The sequence below is a fragment of the Leptonychotes weddellii genome, chromosome 15, assembly GCF_054177405.1.
Source record: "Leptonychotes weddellii isolate Sample4059 chromosome 15, ASM5417740v2, whole genome shotgun sequence".
Taxonomy (NCBI): domain Eukaryota; kingdom Metazoa; phylum Chordata; class Mammalia; order Carnivora; family Phocidae; genus Leptonychotes; species Leptonychotes weddellii.
The window spans coordinates 42,389,473-42,398,225 of NC_138383.1; the positions used below are offsets into that span (position 1 = coordinate 42,389,473).

At 52.9% G+C, this 8,753-nt stretch overlaps 1 protein-coding gene across 1 annotated transcript in view; it reads left to right on the forward strand.

Moving 5' to 3' along the window:
- EPN2 (epsin 2) overlaps positions 1 to 8,753 on the forward strand; it is a 79,945-nt gene that overhangs the window by 48,206 nt on the left and 22,986 nt on the right. The gene's annotated exons all lie outside the window — the stretch shown is intronic.

Consider the following 8,753-nt stretch of genomic DNA (forward strand, 5'->3'; position numbering starts at 1 on the left):
TTTTTTTTTTTTAAAGATTTTATTTATTTATTTGAGAGAGAGAATGAGAGACAGAGAGCATGAGAGGGAGGAGGGTCAGAGGGAGAAGCAGACTCCCTGCCGAGCAGGGAGCCCGATGCGGGACTCGATCCCGGGACTCCAGGATCATGACCTGAGCCGAAGGCAGTCGCTTAACCAACTGAGCCACCCAGGCGCCCTCTTGGGCAGATTTCTTAACTTCAGCAAGTTTAAGTCTTTTAATTGGTAACCTAGTGATAAGGGTAGTCTCTCCTGGATTATTGTGTAAATGACCTGTGCCGACGTATGCTTGCACATAACTGCCTTGCACAAAGCAAATGCTCCATAAATGGATCACTTGATCGTTATGATCAGTGTTGTTGTTTTCAGGTTCTCACCGGTGTAAATAATGCTGCAGCAGACTTCAGGCAGAAAGCTTGCTTTTAAAAGGAGTCCTTAGATCAGTGTAGATTCAATATAGTCTCCAATGTACAGTTGCCAGCAGTGAGATTAATAGAAAAGTGTGTGACCATCCCTCTGTCCCCTGAAACATTACAAATGCTTTCCGAACTGATCGTGCCCATTTGCAGTGCCCCCAGCTGTGAGTGACCGTTGACGGCTGCAGAACTTAACATGGGTACTGTAATTTTTTTTTAAAGATTGTCACAAATTTTTTTTTTTTAAGATTTATTTATTTTAGAGATAGCGTGCGCACACAAGTGGGGGGGAGGGACAGAGGGAGAGAATCTCAAGCAGACTCCCCACTGAGTGCAGAGCCCGTTGTGGGGCTCGGTCTCACAACCCCAAGGTCATGACCTGATCCGAAATCAAGAGTCAGACGCTTAACCGCCTGCGCCACCCAGGCGCCCCAGATCATCACTGATTTAACAGATGGGAGGCACTACCAGAATACTCATTTTAAAAGAGAGAAATTCCAGCTTTGTTGATGTTCACGCCTCACCCTGGGCTTGCTCACAAGTGTGGGTGCTGGTGTTCACTGACCTCTGCTGGGACCAAGCAGGCTTCGGAGCCTCCACCCCTCCCTCCCGAGCTCCTGCCTGGAGAGCTGTGGGCACCTGCAGCCCTCTACGCAGAGAGTGACTTTCACCTCGACAGCATGACAGAGCAGGAACGATGGGGACCCCTGGGAAAACAGTAATGAGAAAGGATTGCTCCCTGCCCCACCTCTCAGGCTGGTGATTCAGGAATGGAGAGCATTTAATCTGTAGCCCAAAGAGAACAGCACACACTTGCTCTTTTCTTTCCAGACAGAGGATGGGCTTTGAATCGTGCAGACAAATAAAAGGATTGCCTTTTGTCTCTGCTCCGCCCTCCCCCGCTCAGTCTCCAGCCCGGCCTGGGGAGGAACATGGCCACTGCTCTGGCTTTACCTCCTTCCGCCCTGGGTTTCAGCGTCCGCCTCTGAACTGAGGTCGGCAGCACCACTGTGTCAGGGTGCTGGTAAGGAGCGAATGAAGTGTGCCCTTGGAGGTTATAGCTGTTGCTGGCTTTCACTGGAAGCCCAACTTGAAAACGAGCCAACCGGTGTTTGAACTCGTGCTCTGTGCCCGTAACGAAGCCGACGTGGCCCCTGCCTACGTGGAGCCTTGGGCCAGGTCAGGTCAGGGAGATGGCCAGACTGCAAACGGGTCCACAGTGTAGAATGCATATACTGATTGCAGAGAGGCAGACGAAGGCCACCTGCTCTAGGTGCCGGGGTGGCGGGAATCGGGCCAGCGAGAGTCCTAATGGCACGATCGGGGAAGATGTGCTTGAGAAGGCGGCATCGGAGCTGACACTGCGGATGAGGAGTTTCTTCTTCCAATTTAGGGAACAGCAGGAGGGGAACAAAGGCAGGAAGGAGCTGGAGGCTTCTAGGAACAGAGCGGAGACTGGCCGGCTGGGGTGCCTGGGAAGAGGATGGGCTCATGAGCAGCCTTGGGGAGTAAAGTCAGTCCTGGAGCTGAGGGGCCATGGTGATTCCTTTCCCTGCGTGATGAGGATGCCCACGTCAGTGTGTGCGGGCAGGTGGTGGGAAGACCCTGAGGTTGCACCGGGGAAGACTTTGACCAGGCAGCGTAGAACAACAGAAACAGGTTATCTTCCCCCGTCTGGAGGCCAGAGGTCCAAGATCAAAGCGTCGTCAGGCCCACATTCCCTCTGAAACCTGTAGGGGAGAATTCTTACTTGCCTTTTCCTAGCTTCTGTTGGTGGCCGCAGTCCTTGGTGTCCCTTGGCCTAGCAGCTGCAGCACTCCAGCCCCTGCCCCCCGCTCCCCATCATACGCGGCGTCCCCTCGCGCGCATGCACATGCACCTGGGGCTCTTCCCCTTCTTGTAAGGATACCAGCTGTATTGGATTTCGGGCCCACCCTGCTTCAGGATGATCTCATCCTAGATAATTATATCTGCAGTGACCCTCTTTCCAAAGAAGGTCATGTTCTGAGCTACCGGTGGTCAGGACTTCACCGGGACATCTTGAGGGACACAGTTCTGCCCTCAGCACCTACTCTGAGTACTGAGTCTGCCCCTTGGCGGTGGCCGCATCACACACTGAGGCCTGCTTCAGTTGTGAGCTGTGGGCCAGGCTGGGCAGGGTCACACATACTCTCCTGCGGCCTCAGGCTGGACGGTCCGGAGCATTTTCAAGTATAAGAGAATCTCAGAGAAACGTATCCTGAATCTAGCCACTGCTCACCTCCTGCAAAGCTACCATCCTGGCCCATGCCCCCACCATTGCTCCCTGGGACCAGTCAGATCGCATCACTGCTCTGCTTAGACCCACACCCGCCAGAGCCCCTCCAAGGGCCCCGAGAACCACCTTGGCTCTTCCATCGTGGCCCTTTGGGCACCCTCGGCCTTTACCAGCCTCACAGCCTCTGTCGCGCCCCCCCCCTCCCCCCCCAGTAAAGTTCCCACCCATCTTGGCCTGGCCTCCTTCCCCGACCCAGGCATCTGCTCCGGTAGCCCAGAATGGCCTGCCCTGACCTCTGAAAAGAGAGAGCCAGCTCTCCTCCTCCTCTGCCCTGGGACCCCCCTCCCCCTGCTTTCTTTATTCCCATATCGTCTCTCCTCAGACCTTGGGCAGGTCACTCTACCTCTGAGCCTCAGCCCTGGTCTGTAAGTTGGACTGAGGGGTTCATTGAGATACTAGTGAGAGTTGTAGGAGTATCATGTGCCAGGCGCTGGCCTAAGTGCTTTTCACAGATTAGCCCATTGGGTGCCCCACCAACCCTAGGAGGCAGGTACTCTGTCTCCATTTTGCAGATGAGAAAACCGAGGCTCAGAGGATTCCTTGCCTAGGCCGAGGTCGCGTGTTGAGAAGTGGCAGAGCCCAGATCCTTGCGCAGGCATTCAGATCCGCTTTCCATGCTGGGCTGCGTCTCATGTGGAAAACGCTCAGCCCAGGTCAGGCCACAGGAACGAGACACAGCACACACAGCAGGGATAGACGTGCTTCCCCGGGGGTAAGTGTCGGAAAAGCGCGCCCACGCATATCCACACGGAGTAGGCATTCAGCGGTTTTCTGGGTAGAATCACAAGAAAATGTCAACAGCTGTTTCCTCTGGGGAGAGGAATGGGGGCAGGATGAGAGGTGTGGCTCCCACTTCCTTTTATGCTGTAGTGTTTTAAAAATAAGTTACGGGCATCATCACATTCCCCCTGTAGATATTCAGTATGTGTCTCTTCCTGAAGGGGAGTGATGGTGCCTCTTAATCACACCTCTCAAAACCCACAGCACCAACATCATCCAGTACCCAGTCCATACTCAAGTCTCATCAGTTGTCCCCAACACGTGTTGTAGCTGATCTGTCTAAACTGAGACCCCCCCACCCCCCCGAGGACCACAGGTTGCATCTGATCATCCTGTCCCTTTGGTCTGTCTGCAGCAGATGCTCTTTGTCTTGTGACCTTGAGATCCTAAAAGACTGGGCCAGTTGTCCCATAGAGCGTCCCTTGGTCTGGGTTTGTCTGTCTACTACATTGTGCGGTGTTTGGCTCAGTCCCCGCCCTATCGTTCAGTGAACCGGGACTCAATCTAGAGTCCGGATTGGAATCAGATCAGAGATTTTGCCGGAACTGAACTGTCCTGGGAGGTGGGTGATGTCATGTGACAGGCAGAGGGTGGTCACAGCATGAGGGGCTTTGGTTTGTCCCTCTGTTGTGAAGTCACACACACACACACACCCTTTGGCCTGAAAGGGATCTGACAGGTGGTACTGGATGCCCTTCTCATCTTGTACCTTTTTGGCTTTTCCAACCATGTATTTATATTTTTTCTCTTTTAATGTTACCTGGGCTGATCTGAACTTACTGTGTCATAATTTACCTCCTTTGACTGAAAGCAGTCTTTCCTGCCCCTCCCCGTGAGGAGGTAAGATGAAGATCCTGGAGGGTCTTCTGTGGGAACAGGCTTCGGAGCCTCAGCTCTGGCCAGGCTGCTGGGTGGGGGTGGCCGAGGTTTCATTGCTGGCTCAGGAAGTGGCCCATGGAACCACAGGAAGATGTCACCACATTGAGAAAGATCCAGTAAGCACTTTGCTGCAGTTTAGTAATGAGGAAGGAACTTAGCTGGCCGGGGAACTGGTCACTGGAGGGCGGAAGCTGGCGCTGGGGTTCAATATCCACTCCCTAGCTCCTCCCTCAAAGGACCGTGGCCCCAGTGTCGTTCTCATGGAGGCCTGGGAAGGGCCAGGGTACAACAGGATACGTATTTATGGCTTCTGCTGTGTGAGGTGGAGACTGGGAGTGCCAGCCAGCTCTAGTCCCTAGGTCGTCCGGTGGTCGTGGAATGGAATAGAGAGCAGTGACCTGGGGAAAGGCACATTTTCCGGGGAGAGCCAGCCGTGTGATGGACACCCCTGACCTCTCCCACAGACCCCATTTGTCTCCATTTCACAGATGTGGATACAAAAGCCCGGAGAAGTCAGGCTATTTGCGCGTGGTCTCCCTGATAGTAGGTGGCGGGGACGGGATTTGAACCCTGGCATGCTTGTCCACCAACAGGCCCAGGATTGTAAATGGTGGCAGCAGTGTTTAGAACCAGATGGGGTCTTCTCGGGCCCCCGAGGTGTCCGCTGTGCCTTGTGCGCCCAGCATCGATTTGCTGGGGACCCGTGGAGACCAGGCGCTCACCTTGTGTGGGGCTCACGGACCAGAGAGCTTTAACAGAAGTCACACTGCTCACCACGCAGAGCCCTTTGCCCGTCAGGCTATGTCCCACGGTGTCTGTTCCCTTTAATCGATGTGATTGCAGACGCTGCATAAGTGCTTTCTAGGAAAATAGCGAAACAGCCTGAGAAGTGATTTCCTGTTTTCCTCTTACCTTGACTGCTTTGGTTTCTTCTTTCACAATGGCCGGAGATTGGCCAGCTGAAGCATCTTTGTTAGAAAATCTTTCAGCCTTTGCTTTGGGAGCACATTTGGGGAGCAGGGTCCTTCCTGAAGCCCGGAGTGTGGGCATGCCCACTCAGCCTGGCACTCCCCGGGGTGGGGGGGAGGGTGGTGGTATGAATGCCAGACTCCCTCGTCTCCCTGCAGGGGGAGGTGTTTCTGGATGCACTGGTCTTCCTCTTAGCCTGTATTTGGAGGGGAAAGTTGGCTTTTATAGGCTTCCTCTTCAGCCTTTCCCCTGGGCTTTATCAGCCAGGTTAACAGGCCAAAAGGGTCAAAATTGAGGCCTAGCTGATGTTTCCAGTTCTCGGCCACAGCAAGCGAGGACTTTTGAGTTCCTCCAGGTGGGATCCGTATGCGAAAAGACGTCTTAGTGGTAGGAAAAGCGTGATGGATCATTTGCTGCTTCGCTGGTGATTAGCCTACACTAACGGTTCCTAGTCTTCCATCCAGAAGGTGGCGGGTGGGAAAGCTCTCTCTCGGGCACTTGGCGTTTTCCAGGGGTCCCTGTGAAACCTGGGGACCTGCAGCCCCTCCGAGCTGGGCCAGGCTCAGGTGGTCACAAGGGTGCATTCAGGCCCGTCTCACAAGCCCATCTGTGTTCACTGCCATATACTCGGGCACAGGGGGCCCTTTGTGGGGCCGAGCTGCTGTCACTAAGTCAAGAATGTCTCCGCTGGAGTCGTCCCTCGCAGCGGAGACCGCTGTGTGCAACTCAGCTGATAGTTGGGGCCGGTGGCTGTGAATTGTGCCATCTGCGGAACTGAGAGCTGTACATCCATTGACAGAAACCACAGCATTTAGGGGAATACCCTGTGTCTTTAATTTCCACACTGATGTGGTAAGCTCTTTCCGTATGTGCTGGCTGTGCATTATCCGACCAGTGTCAGTTATGGAGACAGGGACATGTACATTTGCATCTGAAGCCAGTCTGGTCTTGCAGATGTGCCGAAAGGCTCATAGGACAAGGGAGGCTCCTTTCTCTAGAACGTCCCTGTTCAGAGCCCCGTCGCATTCATCCCTGGCCAGGCTGAAGCAGGCCTTGTGGCGGGGCCGCCAAGTGGCAGCTTTCCCTGCCAGGAGGAGCCAAGATGGGACTCCTTTTTCAGAGCCCTTTCTCGGGGTGTGGGATGGGATATAGGTCTTCTTTATGTGCCCCCCATTTCCGTGTGGTAGTGAATGAAGGGTGCCGAATGTGCTGTGTTCGTTATAAACAGAGGGTTCTGGGAAGCGAGCTCCTGAGATTATTGGGAAGGCGGCTGGGAACAGGCAGCCCGAGTGGCCAGGGATCTGTGTGGGAACCACAGGCAGCTGAGAAGAGGCCTCCAGAACCGTTCCCCGAATCTGTGTGGCTTCTCTAGTCTCCAGCAAATCTGGGTGGTGACTCCTTTGCTTCTGGAGTACAAGAAAGCTCAGATAGACCTAAGCACTGTTACCGGCATAGGGGAGGCTTGGGCACAGACCCGGCAACAACAAAAAATGTACTTTTGTCTTGGTACGTGGTTAACGAATCCGATTATTAAGGGGGCCTCGACATTTTCTTACCATCTAGCTGTATTTTTAAAACAAATACTTTGGAAAAGGTAAATGTGCTATAACTAGGCTGGGATTCAGCTTGACCAACTGACCGACCTTCCTTCCTTTTTCTCCCTTCCTTCCTCTTCTTTTTCTTTCTTTCTTCCTTCCTTCCTTTCTTTCTTTTTTCTCTTTTTCTTTCTCTTTCTTTCTTTCCTTCCTTCCTTCGGTCTTTGTTTTGTTCTTGTAGCTTAGAGTAGATGTGAGGCAATTGGTTCCTGGCTTTTTTTTTTTTCCCTAGTTCTTTGAGATGACAGTAAATCATAGCAAATACACTGTGCTTCATGACACAGGACTGTTCCAAATGAACTCTTAACAGCTGTGTGTTTGTCAAAAACATTGTGTGACAAAGCATTGCCTTTTAGTCTCTCCTGCCCTGCCCCGCCCTCGGCCCCTTGCAGCTTTGCCTGGTTCTCCTGTTACCCTAACTGTGTCTAGTCCTCTTAACCATGTTTTGTTCACGGTAGCCAGAGCCTAGCCAACTAGAAATCTCATCTTTCAGGAATCATTCCTGACCTTACTTACTTTCTCCCAAAGAGGCAATCCTAAGAAGCCAAGTTCAGATTGGAGTTTCAGGCGGGAACAGCATTTGGGTTGGTGAGGCTTGATGGTTGGGTTTGCTGAAATGGACAAAATGAAAGAAGGAAGAAAACTGATACACAATTAGAGCATTTTCGAACAACTACCCATCCACCATGAAATTGAATTCTCCATCTGTCTGTCCGTCCATCCATCTGTGCATGCTTCCAGGTGTCTATCCAGTGGGTATTTGCCATCCATTCTGCCAAAGTTTGAGGATTGATGTAATGGTGAGAAGACAGGCGTGGACCCTCCTCAAGGAGCGTACCTTCTGGCATGATCTACCAAACTGCAGGATAGGGGGGAGTGCTATGGCGGGGTGGGGTTGCTGACCCAGCCCCAGCAAGGAGGGCAGTCAAGCAGGACCAGGGCAGGGGAGCTGAGCTCTGAGAACCTAGGAGTTGGCTGGCTGAGCTGAGGGAATGGCTTTGCAGGGAGGCCCAGAGGGAGGACGGAGTGGGGAACCATCGAAGGCAGTGGGGCCTGGCTTTGAGAATCTCAGAAAGCTGTGGACCCTCTTCTGGGGTGGAGGCAGAGGTGGCCCCATGCTCCCAAAGTTTTATGTCCAGTTTCTGGCGACACCCACACTCCCTGATGCGCAGAACCTCCCGATGGCCTTGTAAGTGCCCACGTTTTCCGTCCGGGGAGGCCCAGCCCTGCGTAAGTGTGAACGCGTAGAGAAGCCTTTCCTGGAGTTTTGTTTTATCAGCCAGGAGCCCGCATCCCATCCTGTCGGTAAAACTGTCTTTCCAGAAGCTGCTTACAAGTGTTGGTACTAGCTAACTGCTGACAGCAAGAAAAAAAAAGTTTTTCCCAAGTCAATGCACAGTTTTACGTAGAAAACAAAGATTTTCGGGGTTGCTGCAGAACCATTTGGGCTTCGCTTTCCGTGATCTTTACCACCATGCGATACAAAGTGAGATTCTGAAATGCTGGCGGGTGTCTCGAGTGAAGTTCTTGGTCCACAGAGGCCCTGTGCCTTTGTGAGTGACGCTCTTGGATCCAGCTCTTCAGGAGCAATACTTTTGATTTTGTAAAAAAATACACATATATATTAGTTTCTCTCTTTGAAGCAGTACCGCTCTGAAGCGAACACGGAGGTTCTAATCCTCGTGAGGCCGGGCCCGTGGCCTTGCCCCCGAAGGCCTCTTGCCTTGAGCGTGGCCGGCCACAGGGCTTACGTCCCTGAGAATCCGAGTTTGGCGTTCC